General features: G+C 48.9%; 1 non-coding gene across 1 annotated transcript; it reads left to right on the top strand.

The window, feature by feature from the left end:
• Positions 1 to 13,799: 13,799 nt before the first annotated feature.
• On the top strand, positions 13,800 to 13,888 carry trnar-ucg (transfer RNA arginine (anticodon UCG)). Its single transcript is given in 2 exon segments — positions 13,800 to 13,836; positions 13,853 to 13,888. It is a non-coding gene; the product is annotated as a tRNA-Arg (tRNA).
• Positions 13,889 to 15,839: the final 1,951 nt, after the last annotated feature.

Genomic DNA, 15,839 nt, shown 5'->3' with positions numbered 1-15,839 from the left:
TTTGCAGCGGCTACCCCAAGCTTTAGTGTGTCCCTCAGCACGTAGTCCTGGACCTTGGAATGTGCCAGTCTGCAACACTCGGTCGTGGACAACTTTTTGCGCTGGAAGACCAGCAAGTTTAGGGCAGACCAAAGAGTGTCTTTCACCGAATTGATGGTCCTCCAGCAGCAGTTGATGTTTATCTCGGTGTGCATCCCTGGGAACAGCCCGTAGAGCACAGACTCCTGTGTTACAGAGCTGCTTGGGATGAACCTCAACAAAAACCGCTGCATGTCTTTCCACACCTGCTTTTCAAAGACACATTCCAGAAGGAGGTGGGCAACTGTCTCTTCCCCACCTACTCAGCAGAGATGACATCTGTTATTGAAGCAAAAAGCAGAACCGACCTGATGCACAACATGAAACCAGCAGCCAGAACATTATATGACTTGAATTAGCCAAGGCAGTTGTGCAAAAGACAGTGAGACACTGCGCAAATAAACACTGGACAACATCACAAATGTAACAATGCTTTCAAAAGCAAATCTCCCGAGTATGCTCACACTCGTCAAGCAGAGGTGACTTTGCTGGCTCAGGCACGTTCGCAGGATGGAAGATGACACATTCCCAGGGGTATTCTGTATGCGGAGGTCGCCGGAGACAGAAGACCAGTTGGATGCCCAAAGCCTCACTTCAAGGATGCCTGCAAGCAGGACATGAAGGCCCGAAACATCGATTTTCACACATGGGAGACACTGGCCAACAGCAGAGGAAATGGTGATATTACCCCTGGACTGGTGTGTGCGTCACCATGACAATCAGTGACTATAGCAGCTTGACAGCAGGTGCCAACATGGAACACAGCGACACCTGAAAATCCCACCTCATATGTGTCACTTGTGGAAGAACCTGCCTCTCACAGATTAACCTCTTCAGCTATCGGTCAAAGTGCACCATGGGAAACTATCCCGTCACCAATGGATTTGCTGCACGTCCATCATCTCACGTGGAAGGAAGGATGACGACGACATCCACAACCAGGGCGGCCCATCGTGCCTGTGGCAGCTCTTTCATTTCCTTTCAACTATTTATCGAAATTCCCTTTTCAACCTTACGATTGAGTCTCCTTCCACCATTCTCTCAGGCAATACATTCCAGACCAAAAACAACAACAACTTGTGTGTAAATTTATGGAGCACCTTTAACGTAATACAGCGTCCCATGGCACTTCACAGGAGTGTCGGAAAGCAAAATTGGACCCCAAGCCACACAAGACCGTATTAGAGCAGATGGCCAAAAGCATGGTCACAGAAGTAGGCTTCCATGAGTGTTTTAAAGGAGGGAAGAGAGGTCGAGAGGCGGAGAGTTCAGGGAGGGAAATCTCAGGTTTCGGGCCTGGACAGCTGATGGCACAGCTGCCAGCGGTGGAGCGATAAAAATCAGCGATGCTCAAAAGACCAGAATTGGAGCAGGGCCGGAATCTCGGGGGGAGTGAAGCAAATAAAATCCGGCCCTTTGTATCCCCCTCACAGCTTACATTCCCACCGAGCTTTTTATTATCAATCAATTTCCCTCTTGCAGTTCTATTTCACACCAAGAGATGGCAGTCTCATGCCATTTCACAGCAAGCTGCAAACAAGCTTACTTTACTGCCAGTCTCATACTGTGTTGAGTGGACAAGGATGTGTGTGGTGTGCAGTGTGTGGTGTGCAGCAAGGTTAGACTCAAACCAAAGAAGCTGCATCACTCCCAGCGGAAGGGCCGCCCGCGCATCAACAATAGCAGAATTTCTTATCCACAGCTGTTACGTAAGTTTCTCAATTCACTTGATAAAGTCCTTCAAAACACTCCGACAGGGGATGCAGAGACCAAGTGGGCCCACATCAGAGTTGCCATCGATGACTCAGCTATGATCACCTATGGCAAACGTGTGAAGCAGAATGCAGACTGGTTTCAATCACACTTTGAAGAGCTGGAACCTGTCATAGCCGCTAAGCACATTGCACTGTTGAACTACAAGAAAGCCCCCAGTGAGTTAACATCCGTAGCTCTTAAAGCAGCCAGAAGCGCTGCACAAAGAACAGCCAGGCACTGTGCAAATGACTACTGGCAACACCTATACAGTCATATTCAGCTGGCCTCTGACACCGGAAACATCCGAGGAATGTATGATGGCATTAAGAGAGCTTTTGGGCCAAACATCAAGAAGATCGCCCCCCTCAAATCTAAATCAGGGGACACAATCACTGACCAACGGAAGTAAATGGACTGCTGGGTGGAGCACTACCTAGAACTGTACTCCAGGGAAAATGTTGTCACTGAGACCGCCCTCAATGCAGCCCAGTCTCTGCCAGTCATGGATGAGCTGGACGTACAGCCAACAAAATCGGAACTCAGTGATGCCATTCATTCTCTAGCCAGCAGAAAAGCACCAGGGAAGCACAGCATTACCCTGAAATAATCAAGAGTACCAAGCCTGCTATACTTCCAGCACTCTACGAACTGCTTTGCCTGTGCTGGGACGAGGGAGCAGTACCACAGGACATGCGCGATGGCAATATCATCACCCTCTATAAGAACAAGGGTGACCGTGGTGACTGCAACAATTACCGTGGAATCTCCCTGTTCAGGATAGTGGGGAACGTCTTCACTCGAGTCGCTTTGAACGGGCTCCAGAAGCTGGCTGAGCGTGTCTACCCTGAGGCACAGTGTAGCTTTCGAGCAGAGAGATCCAACATTGACATGCTATTCTCCCTTTACCAGCTACAGGAGAAATGCCGTGAACAACAGATGCCCCTCAACGTTGCTTTCATAGATCTCACCAAAGCCTTTGACCTCGTCAGCAGACGTGATCTCTTCAGACTACTAGAAAAGATTGGATGTCCACCAAAGCTACTAAGTATCATCACCTCATTCCATGACAATATGAAAGGCACAATTTAGCATAACGGCACCTCATCAGACCCCTTTCCTATCCTGAGTGGCATGAAACAGGGCTGTGTTCTCGCACCTACATTGTTTGGGATCTTCTTCTCCCTGCTGCTCTCACATACGTTCAACCCTTCAGAAGAAGGAATTTTCCTCCACACAAGATCAGGTGGCAGGCTGCCCGTCTATGAGCGAAGACCAAAGTACGGAAAGTCCTCATCAGGGAACTCCTCTTTGCTGACGATGCTGCATTAATATCTCACACTGAAGAGTGGCTGCAGAGTCTCATCGACAGGTTTGCGGCTGCCTGCAACGAATATGGCCTAACCATCAGCCTCAAGAAAATGAACATCATGGGACAGGACGTCAGAAATGCTCCATCCATCAATATCGCCGACCACGCTCTGGAAGTGGTTCAAGAGTTCACCTACCTAGGCTCAACTATCACCAGTAACCTGTCTCTCGATGCAGAAATCAGCAAGTGCATGGGAAAGGCTTCCACTGCTATGTCCAGCCTGGCCAAGAGAGTGTGGGAAAATGGCGCACTGACACGGAACACAAAAGTCCGAATGTATCAAGCCTGTGTCCTCAGTACCTTGCTCTACGGCTGCGAGGCTTGGACAACGTATGTCAGCCAAGAGCGACGTCTCAATTCATTCCATCTTCGCAGCCTCCGGAGAAACCTTGGCATCAGGTGGCAGGACCGTATCTCCAACACATCCCCAGCATATACACCCTACTGAGCCAGTGGCACTTGAGATGGCTTGGCCATGTGAGCCACATGGAAGATGGCAGGATCCCCAAGGACACATTGTACAGCGAGCTCATCACTGGTATCAGACCCACCAGCCGTCCATGTCTCCGCTTAACAGATTTCTGCAAACGCGATATGAAGTCCTGCGACATTGATCACAAGTCGTGGGAGTCAGTTGCCAGTGATCGCCAGAGCTGGCGGGCAGCCATAAAGGTGGGGCTAAAATGTGGCGAGTCGAAGAGACTTCGCAGTTGGCAGGAAAAAAGACAGAAGCGCAAGGGGAGAGCCAACTGTGTAACAGCCCTGACAACCAATTTTATCTGCAGCACCTGTGGAAGAGTCTATCACTCTAGAATTGGCCTTTATAGCCACTCCAGGCGCTGCTTCACAAACCACTGACCACCTCCAGGTGCTTACCCATTGTCTCTCGAGACAAGGAGGCCACAGAAGAAGATTCTTCCACCTCTCTGAGATTTGCCTACATATTTTCTCCTCTATCCCTTCCTGTCTGTTTAGAGGCCTGTAGTACACTCCCAGCCAAGTGATTGTCCCCTTTTTGTTTTTAAGTTCTTCCCATATGGCCTCATTTGAGGAATTTCTAAGATATCATCCTTCCTTACTGCAGTAATTGACTCCTTGATCAACAGTGCAATGCCACCTCCTCTTTTACTCCCTCACCTGTCTTGCCTGTAGATTCTGTACCCTGGAATACTGAGCTGCCAGTCCAGCCCCTCCCTCAACCATGTCTCTGTGAGAGGAATAAGATCATAATTCCATGTGCTAATCATCGCCCTCAATTCATCTGCCTCATTAGTAAGACTCCTTGCATTAAAATAGATGCAATCCAGCCTTGCATTGTTCACTTGTGCCATAACAGGTCTATATTTGCTCTGCCTTCCAGACTGACTCAGTTTCTCTTTTAAATTTGACTGTGTTTAACCCCCTACTGTACCTCCACTCTGTATCCGACCCCCCTGCCAAATTAATTTAAACCCCCGCTACCCCCCAAAACAGCACTGGCAAACCTCTCAGCAAGTATGTTGGTCCCGTTCCAGTTCAGGTGCAACCCGTCCAACTTGGACAGGTAGGTCCCACCTTTGCCAGAAACAGACCCAGTGGTCGAGGAAACTAAGGCCCTCCCTCCTGCACCATATCCTCAGCCAAGCATTCATCTGCTCTCCCCTCTTACTCCTATACTCATTAGCATGTGGCATTGGGAGTAATCCAGAGATTACAACCTTTGAGGTCCTGCTTTTTAATCTGCTATCTAGCTCCCTAAATTCTGGTTGCAGGACCTCATCCCTCTTTCTACCTATGTCATTGGTGCCAATGTGTACCATGACCTCTGACTGTTCACCCTCCCCCTTGTCCTGCAGCCACTCTGTGACATCCTTGACCCTAGCACCAGGGAGGCAACATACCATCCTGGAGTCACGTTTGCAGCCACAGAAATGCCCATCTGGACCTCTTACGATAGAATCCCCTATCACTATAGCTCTTCTACTCCTTTTCCTCCCCGCTTGTGCAGCTGATCTACCTGTGGTGCCACATACTTGGTTCTTGCTGCATTCCCCTGAAAAGCTTTCTCCTCCAACAGTATTCAAAGTGGAAAATCTGTTAGAAAGCGAGATGGATCCAGGGGACTCCTTCACTACTTGCCTAGTTCTTCTACTCTGCCTGGTGGTCACCCATTCCCTTTCTACCTGAGCAGTCTTTACCTGCGGTGTGACCACCTCCCTATACGTGCTATCCACGATGATCTCAGCCTCGCGGATGCTCCACAGTATCTCCAGCCGCCGCTCCAGATCCGAAACGTGGATTTCGAGTAGCTGCAGCTGGAGACACTTCCTGCACACGTGTTCGCCCTGGACACTGGAAGTGTCCCTGACTTCCCACATTGCACAGGAGGATCACTCCACATTGCTGAGCTGCCCTGCCATGACTTACCCTTAATTTATCCCCTTAAATTACCCAAAAATTAAATTATTTACACTAGAGACCTTGATTCTCCCCCAAAAAACAAGACCTCCTGTATTGAAAAAACTGTAGACCTTTCCCTTTACTTTTAGTTACTTACCCAGCTATTTAGAGTAACTCCCTAACAGCAGATACTCACCAACCAATCACCTTGCCGCCTTCCTGTGACATCACTGCTCACTTTGATTTCAAACTCCGGCGTGCCTGGACTACTCTTCGCTCCTCTCCCGGAAGGTGAGTGACTAGGCCGCGATCCTCAGGCTCAATTTATCGGTTCCACTCTCGATGTTCTCCCCACAGGTCCGCTCCTCTCCCGGAAGGTGAATGACTGGGCTGCGATCCTCAGGCTCAATGTATCGGCTCCACTGTCGGTGTTCTCCCCACAGGTCCAGACCTCTCCTGGAAGGTGAGTGACTGGGCCGCGATCCTTGGGCTCAATTTATTGGTTCTGCTCTCGGCGTTCTCCCCACAGGTCCACTCCTCTCTGCTCCGCTCCCGGAAGGAAAGTAAGTCTGGTATCTGTGACGGACAATGAGGAGAAACACAATATGAGGAGAGAGTGAAATACATTTTACTCTTTAGACGATATTATTTATTATATTTCAGCTGTTCCTTGTTCCACAAATATTTTTGCGGGCTTTTCAAATTTGTGAATGGGTTTCAGCTCTGACAATTTGCCGCTGCCAATCTCCGCCCCATTTTCTCATTGCCCTTTGATGATAGGCAAAATAGCAGCTACCTGATTGGTGACATGAACCAGCCAATGAGATTCAGCAGACAGTAACCAATCAGAAGTAGCCGGACTGCATTCCTCCAGAAGGTAAAGCAGGGAAGTGCGGGAGGAATTCCTCACTCTTTGTGAAAGTATTTGTGAGATTGTGGAAATGTCTGGAAGAGGAGCAGGGGAGAGACCATGATCCTGTCTCAGGTAGGTTTTTGAGTAAAATGGCTGTAACCAATTCTGTAACTTCAGGGCAGGGAGTGTGTAACACCGTTCGGGTGGTAGTGAAGGATAATGATGGAGATGCACCGGTTGATAGTACCTTCTTCATTAAGAAAATCCTTATTGATTGCTGTGGATTCCAAGCTGTAAACATCTTCTGCCTGCAGGACTTCCCCAACTGTGGATATTTTGACGTGATGTTCAAGAACGTGGCGGATGCATCAAGTTCCTGAAGGTGTTTAAGGAGAAGGGAAACCAGGCGCCGCTGTCGATCCTCACAGTGGAGCCGCTCTATACACTGCCATCGCTACGTGACTGGGTGGTGAGAACCCACCTCTACAACATCCATGTTCCTGTCGTGGATGTACTCACCTTCCTCACCAGGTACGTCGAGGTGGCCGGCGGCAGCACTGATGTCAAGGACCCATTTGGATTTGGACCAGCAAGCGTCAGGTCAAGGTGACCTTGAAGGTCAATGCCAACGGAGCCATCATCCATCCTCCCTCCAGCTTCACTTTCGGGGGAACTCGAGGCTTCATGGTCTACGCGGAGCAGCCCAGAGTTTGTCGTACCTGCGGCAAATCTGGTCACGTGGCAGCTTACTGCAGCACAGTCGTCTGCCACAACTGCAAGAAGGAAGGCCATCAGACCAAGGACTTTAATCATTGTAAGTACTGCAACCTGTGAGGTGGGGCAGGCCACGTCTACAAAACCTGCCCCAAACGCTGCCTCAGTTATGCTCAGGCAGCAAGGACCAAGGAAAGACCGGGTTAAGGAACGGTGAACACGTCTGGTGCTGGGAGGGAAACAAGCAATCCTCCCCACAGCGATGAACGTCTATCTGAGAAAGAGAAGAAAGGGGAAGCAGCTGCAACCAGAGACCCAACACCTACTCCGTGCCTGGAAACTCATCCTCTACAGACAGAATTAATGGAGGAGGAGGCAGCAGATGGACAAACAGGTCAGTGGCAGGTGGTACAAAGGAAGACCACAAAGAAAAAACCTCCAAAAAAAGAACAGGTCACCACCCAAACCAGTGGCAAGAGGAGGCTACCGTCTGAGACAGACTACAGCAGCTCCTCCTCACTGGACGAGGAAGGGCCGGAACGATGGCACCTCCAAAAGAAGCAGCAGAACTCAAAGGAGCTGGAAGATAAAGCCCCCCAGCTCCGGGGCACTGGAAGCTGTGACACGCCCAGCGCACCCCAAACCAAAAGCATGGAACCCAAGGAGATGCTCAGTGCACCCCAGCTCCGGGAGACCGAGAGCAGCGAAGTGTCCTGCGCACTCCAGCTCCAGCTCCGGAAGTCAGGAACAGTGATGTCTTTGAGGAGGGACCGAGGGGAAAGACACCAACAGCAGAGGACAACCCAAGCCTTGCTGCCTACAAGACCCGCCCCCCCACCCACCGATGTCACCCCAGTGGAACAAAACCCTCATGAATAACCATGAGGGGTTTCTGGGCTCAAACAATGTGAAACAGCTTGCGTACACTATGGGTATGCAGGAACATACTCAAGGACTGGGACTAGCAAGGACACCTGGTGTGGTGAGCAACACCCAACTTTATAGTGGATATAAAGATTGCTTCGATTAACATGCATTGTGTTAAATCCACCACGTGATGTGTTTCAACCTTGGATGACTTCGCAAAGGTCAAAGCCGGCGTACTGTTTTGTCAGGAGTGTGGAATCCTGCACCGCAGCACTTACAGGCAATGGTCACGATGGTGATCCCATGGGACATCGATCTGGTCCAGGGGAAATGATTCCTGTTCCTCCGGCCTGGGTATTCTGCTGCGGGAAGGCAATTTAACCATCTCTGAAGTTAAGATGCTGGTGGGCGGTCGCCTTCTCGTAGCAGATGTAATGTACAACAATGCTCCGCTCCAGTTAAGCAACGTATATGCCCCGGTCGAATACAGTGAGCGGCTGACCATCCTCCAGCAACTCACACTGCTGCTGGTGACATCCAGGCCGGTCATTCTTGGAGGTGACTTCAACTGCATCATTGATGCAGCTGGACAATCTGGCAGGAACGACAGAAAACTGGACGCTCCGCACAGATTCTTAAAAAATGCCAAACTGCACAATGTCTTCAGCAAACCTGCAGACGGAGCGCAGCGTAGATACACCTGGTCAAGATCGGACGGGTCTGCCCGTTCCAGGATTGACTTCCTGTATGTGTCCCCTGCTTTCACGGTCAGATCCACCGACGTCAAGCCGGTGTTCTTCTCCGACCACTGCCTCTTACTGGCTGACTGTCACTTACAGGATGACCAGCGGGTTGGCAGGGAGACATGGAAGCTGAATGCTACACTGCTAACCCAGAGAACATTGAGGAACTCAAAAGAGATTGAAAAAGTTGGAGAACAGTGAGACCCTCTTTGAGTATCCGGTGAACTGGTGGGAAGTGATCAAGGTGAATATCAAGACGTTCTTTATCTCCAAAGGTGTTCAGAGGGTGTGAGAGAGACAAAGGGAAATGTCCCAACTCCAGAAAAGAATGCAAAATCTGCTCTGGCTGCAGTCGATGGGGGTCGAGGTCAAGGAGGTGCTCCAAGAGGTGAAGAGCCAGCAGGCCTCGCTCTTTGCCACGGAGGCCTCCAAGATCATCTTCCGGTCCAGAGTCCGCTCCATTGAGCAGGATGAGAAGTGCTCACGTTTCTTCTTCCAAAAGGTACACTGAGAGAGCTCTGTGATCAGCAGCCTGAAGGAAGAGGATGGCTCAGTCACAACGTCGCAGTCCGACATACTAAGGATTAGCAAATCCTTGAATGCTGGGCTGTAAGACGTGAAGTCTATGGACAGCACGTCCTCCCAGTCCTTCCTGTCATCGATCACAGAGGTCTGAGATGACAGCATGCAGGAGAATCTGGACAAACCGCTAACTCTGGACAAGCTGACAAAGGCCATCAAGTCTTTTGAGACGAAGAAAACTCCCGGAAGCGACGGCTTACCAGTTGAGTTGTATTCGGCCCTGTGATGCTGGGTCAGCCCAGACCTGCTGGAAGTGTACGAGAGTATGCTCCTGGCCGGCAGCATGTCAGAATCCATGAGGAAAGGCATCATCACCCTCATCTGCAAGCAGAAGGGGGAGAGGGCAGAAATCAGAAATTGGCGGCCCATCTCACTGCTTAATGCAGACTACAACATTCTGTCCAAAGTCATCGCCAGTCAAGTCAAGTCTGCTCTGCAGTTGGTGATTCACCCTGACCAGACCTGTACTGTACCCAGCAGGAAGATCTCTGATAGTGTCGTGCTACTCAGGGATACGATCGCCTACGTACGGGACAGGAGGGTGGACACCTGCCTCATCAGCCTGGAGCAGGAGAAGGCTTTTGACAGGATATCGCATACACACATGATGGACGTTCTTTCCAAAATGGGGTTTGGGGAGGGAATCTGCAATTGGATCAAACTGCTCTCCACAAACATCAGCAGCACAGTCCAAAAAATTGGGTGGTAATCAGAAAGTTTCCAATCAAATCTGGAGTCAGACAGGGCTGTCCTCTTTCCCCTCCCTTGTGTGTTTGCTGTATCGAACTCTTTGCTGAGTCTATTAGGAAGGATGCGAGCATAAGGGGTGACAATCCCAGGCAGTGGAGTCACTCAGGTCAAAGCCTCCCTGTACATAGATGATGTTGCTGTATTCTGATCGGATCCGCTGTCCATTCGCAGACTGATGAGCATCTGCGACCAGTTCAAACAGGATTCGGGAGCCAATGTTAACCATGGCAAGAGCGAGGCCATGTTCCTTGGGAACTGGGCTGACCGATCCTTTGTCCCCTTCACTGTCAGGTCAGACTACCTGAAGGTGCTGGGGATATGGTTTGTAAGGGCCGGGACGTGCACCAAAACCTGGGAGGAGCGAGTAGCCAGGGTACAACATAAACTGAGCATGTGGGAGCAGCGATCTCTCTCTATTATGGGTAAGAACCTGGTCATCAGGTGCAAGGTGCTCACGTTGTTGCTGTATGTGACGCAGGTCTGGCCCATACCCCACTCCTGCGCTGTGGCGGTCGCCCGAGCCATTTCCCGCTTTATCTGAAGACGCAAAATGGACAGGGTCCGGAGGGACACGATGTTCAAACCTCTGGATAAAGGCGAAAAAATGTACTCAACGTCGCCCTCAACCTGATGGCCACCTTAGTATGTGGCTGCATCAAGCTGTGCGTAGAGCCCCAGTATGCAAACACCAAGTGTCACTACGTGCTGAGGTTCTATCTGACCCCGGTGTTGTGAAGGATGGATCTGGTCACATTGCCACGGAACGCTCCATCCAGTTGGACCGTGCCTTCGCGGAAATGTTTGTGTGGAAAAACACCTTTGACCACCAATCCATCAGGCAGTGGTCAGCACGGAATGTCCTCAAGTATATTTTTGGAAAAGTCTGGAAGAGGAAAGACCGGCGGGAAAGCTCGGTCCAAGGCCAAGTCTCGCTCCTCCCGGGCTGGACTGCAGTTCCTGGTGGGCCGTGTTCACAGGCTCCTGAGAAAGGGCAACTATGCTGAGCGTGTGGGTGCCGGAGCCCCGGTCTATCTGGCTGCTGTGCTCGAGTATCTGACCGCTGAAATCCTCGAGTTGGCCAGTAACGCGGCCCAGGACAACAGGAAGACCCGCAACATCCTCAGACACCTACAGCTGGCTGTCCAGAATGACGAGGAGCTCACCAAGCTGCTGGGAGGGGTGACCATCACTCAGGGCTGTGTGCTTCCTAATATCTAGGCCATGCTGCTGCCCAAGAAAACAACGTTCGCAGACCTCCAATCCTCCGGCACCTCCCCCATATTCAGTGAGGATTTGAAGATGATCCTCAGCGCATCCACTATTTCCTCCCTGGCTTCCTTTAACAACCTCAGATGCAAACCATCTGGCCCTGGTGATTTATTCATTTTGAAGGATGTCAGACTCTCTAGTACTTCCACTCTCATTATGCTTATCGTATCTAATATTTCACACTCCTCTTCTTTTCCTACAATGTCTGCATCATCCCTCTCCTTTGTGAAGGCAGAGACAAAAAACTCATTAAGAACCCCACCCACATCTTCTGGATCCACACAGAAGTTCCCTTGTACATCTCTGATAGGCCATACCCTTTCCTTAGTTTTTATTTCCAAAATATACTTTATTCATAAAAATCTGTAAAAATTACATTGCCAAACAGTTTCCAAACAGCACCAAAAAATACAAACATTGCAAGGGAGATCAGTTTCCTTCAATACTGTCATGAGTTTCTTCCCAACCCTTCCGTTTCACAATTGTCATGCCAATTACAGTTTTACATTTACAGCAATTCAGAATATTAACGATACAGTTCGAGGGGTTTCCCATGGATCCAGCCCCTCAGTCCATCTTGGTGGGGGAACCTTACACTGTGGTCTTTCCCCATTGAGCCTTTGCTGCGGCTGCCCCAAGCTTTAGTGCGTCCCTCAGCACGTCGTCCTGGACCTTGGAATGTGCCAGTCTGCAACATTCGGCGGTGGACAACTCTTTGCGCTGGAAGACCAGCAAGTTTCGGGCAGACCAAAGGGCGTCTTTCACCGAATTGATAGCCCTCCAGCAGCAGTTGATGTTTGTCTCGGTGTGCGTCCCTGGGAACAGCCCGTAGAGCACAGACTCCTGTATACCCTTTCCTTAGTTATCCTCTTGCTCTTAATGGACTGATAAGACATCTTTGGGTTTCCTTCAAGTAGTTGTATCCAGTCCACATCCACCAAATCACCTCTCAGTTTTGTAAAATTTGCCTTCCCCCAATTTCGAACTTTTACTTTTCGAGCTGCCCTGCCATTACTTAGGTTTACAAACTCATTATTGCTCGTGTAATAAGTGTAATAAGTAGAATAATTTACCAGTTACTCACCGATCAGCATCTTCCCCTGTACCATGGAGGCTGAAAAGGCAGAAAAGAAAAGAGAGACCAAAGAGCACCTCCTTCCCCTAGTCAGTGAAGTCCCTCACACATCAACTCACAGCTTTACACTCTGTCCAAACAGCACTTTCTAATTAGTAATTATTCATAAATTACACTAACTAAAACATTAGTAACCTGACCAATTACAAGGTAGCTATTTGAGGGTTTTTAAACAAAGAGCTTTTTTCCCTATCCTGATTTCAGGTCCCACTCTGGACACTTGCTTTTGATTCCAGGACGCTGAGGGCAGGGTGCTGCCGAATATCCAGGCCGTGTTGCTGCCCGAGAAAACCAGCGCTCCGGGCACCAAAACCAAGTCAATCTGCCAGGATTTTATCAAATACCCAAAGGCTCTTTTCAGATCCACCCACAGTATCTGAAAGGGCTGATTACTGCCTGAAGTCTGCTGTACCCACACCTCTGTCTATCCCTCTTCATCCAGAACAACCAGTGTTATCTTCCATTCCTTTCACCATCATGTGTTTAACTCGCTTCTCCTTATAGACAGTCAGATATCAATGTAATAATGAAACGATCTGTGTCAGTGCTGGCCATTTCCCTGTCCTGATTTCAGACCCCACTCTGGACACTTGTTTCCCATTCCAGGACCTTCTTGTATTAATATTCAGCACCACCTGTCAGTCAGAAACTTGTCTCAATTAACCGATCCTTTTACTGAACTTCCAACTGCTGCTGTCTATTTCTCGAGGGAAAGAGCTGCTCACTGAATAAGGATGTGAGGGGAATGTAACCCGGCTGCTGGTGAGAAGGTCCCGTCTTCTCAATCAAAAGCCTTTTATTTTCACAGAAAGAACTTGTTAAATACAAATCTGATTCCAACACGTCAATAACAGGACAGAATGGGAACCTTTTAAAAGGATGAAGCAACTATTTCAGTGGCTTCTCACTGTCCCCCTGAAGCCTGTGTGAAGGGGAATTACCAATAGTCTGTAATTTATTACTTCCACACCGAGTTTGAGGTATTTGTCGTGTGAAAGATTGCTGAACGGAGTCTTTTACTGTCAGTTACGGATGAGAAGTTGACAAAAATTGGCAAAATAAAGCTGTTCATAAAATAGCACCAGCAATTTGAGTTGGTAAAAGCAAAATTGTGTTTCAAAAGTTTATTTAAACCGCTACGGGAAAATAGATTTTTATGACTTTTCCAGTCGATCACTTCTTTTCCATAGTGAAATTGGCGGCTTTCACAAATTCAAATATTGTGCCAGGTTGACAGGTTCAACCAATGATTTTTTGTATTTTGTGCTTCGAGGTTCTCTGATTGAATCATGCATGTGAGTTAATGGCTGTGTGGCCGAATGGATAAGGCGTCTGACTTCGGTATATTCCATGATGTTATCAGGAGATTGCAGGTTCGAGTCCCGCCACGGTCATTTTGACCCAAAGGGATTATGCAGGGCTTTGGGGATCGAGTCAGGGACTGAACAGATTGGAATCCCAACATGGACTGAATGGGGCGAATGGCCTCCTCATGTGTTGTCACTGACTTTATGAGAAGAGGGTGACCAATCAGAAGTGGGCTGGGGTTCCAGCGGGCTCAAACTGCAGGAATTCCAGGTCTCTGAATGACTGAGCTGAAACTGATCAGTTTCACTGCAGGAAACACCGTCTCGGGGGAAATAACATCACAAATAATTCCATTTGACTAATTATTCAATTATAAAACAATGGGCAGATGTGAAGGTGTGATGTTACTTTTCACTGTGAGGGGAGAATCCGCCATCTGGATAAATCAGCAACTTTATAACATCGTCTGTACGTTTGGAAAAGAAACGATGAAAACTCTCCCCATAACCCTGGTGCGGTGGAAAGGCTCAATTCAGAGATTGGAAGATAACGAGAGCACAACATAAATCATTAACTGTTATTTCCGGCATAAAACACACCCCAGCTCCCGTTCCCATGTCACTGCTGTCCCTATGAGGCGGTGGGTGACTCTGAAAAGAGACTTTGTTTTGTGTTTCTGCAGGAAAACCACAAAGATCCTCCCAGGCAGTGAAACTCATCTTCCCAGAATCTCCATACCAGATTGAAACAGAAAACACAAAGACAGTGAGAAAGTTCCAGAGAGTTACTGAGCATTAAAACCAATGAAATAAACCAATTCTCGAGAGATGTTGGTGCAGCTTTTTCAGAGAGATTGTGGGTGGCTCTCAAAAGAGCCGTTGTGTTTTGAGTGTTTTTACTACATGGTGGAGTTTTACTTGGAGTTGATGTTCTTGGTCACTCACTTTGTCCCTTCTCACATTCCGAGCGCTTTATTGGGTGGAAATATTTATTCAGGCAGTTTCAACAGCTCAGAGCCGACATTGAGTCAGAAACCAGAAATGGGAGTACGGGACACAGACAAGGAATTTACGCTGAACCTTTATAAATCTCACTGGTTATAGGCCTCAGCTAGAGCATTGTTTCTAATTCCATGTTTCATACTTTAGCAGGAATGGCAAGGCCTTAGAGAGGGTGCAGAGGAGATTTACTAGAATGCATCAGAGATGCAGGAATTCAGCTAATGTGCAAAGAATAGGGGTCTGGGGTGTGTGAAGCTGGGGTCCTTGTTCTTAGAGCAGAGATGTTAATGGGGCAGTTAATAGTTGTGTTCAACATTGTGAAGAGTTTTTAGAAGAATAAAGAAGTTTGACTGCAATTAGACAGAGCCTTGGTGAGATCACACCTGGAGCACTGTGTACAGTTTTGGTTCCCCTTACCTAAGGAAGGATATACTTGCCTGAAAGGAAGTGTATCAAAGTGTCACTCGATTGCTTCCTGGGATGAGGGGATTGTCCTGTGAGAAGAGATTGAGTCGACGAGGCCGATATTCCTCAGAATCAACGGGTGGGAATCGGAAAGTTTGCCGATCCAATCTGGATTCAGACAGGGCTGCCCTCTCTCCCCTGCCTTGTTTGTTTGCTGTATTGAACCCTTTGCTGAGTCTATTAGGATGGATGCGAGCATAAGAGGAGTAACAATCCCAGGCAGCAGTGGCACTCAGGTTAAAACCTCCCTGTACATGGATGACGTCGCCGTCTTCTGTTCGGATCCGCTGTCCGTGCGCAGACTGATGAGCGTCTGCGACCAGTTCGAACTGGCCTCGGGAGCCAAAGTTAACCACGGCAAGAGCGAGGCCATGTTCTTTGGGAACTGGGCTGACCGATCCTTTGTCCCCTTCACCGTGAGGTCAGATTACCTGAAGGTGCTGGGGATATGGTTCGGAAGGGCCGGGGCGTGCAGCAAAACCTGGGAGGAGCGAGTAGCCAAGGTACGACAAAAGTTGGGCATGTGGGGGCAACGATCTCTCTCCATTGTGGGTGAGAACCTGGTCATCAG

This window comes from Heterodontus francisci, unplaced genomic scaffold, assembly GCF_036365525.1.
Source record: "Heterodontus francisci isolate sHetFra1 unplaced genomic scaffold, sHetFra1.hap1 HAP1_SCAFFOLD_61, whole genome shotgun sequence".
Classification (NCBI taxonomy): Eukaryota; Metazoa; Chordata; class Chondrichthyes; order Heterodontiformes; family Heterodontidae; genus Heterodontus; species Heterodontus francisci.
This window is presented reverse-complemented; position numbering and strand designations above follow the sequence as displayed.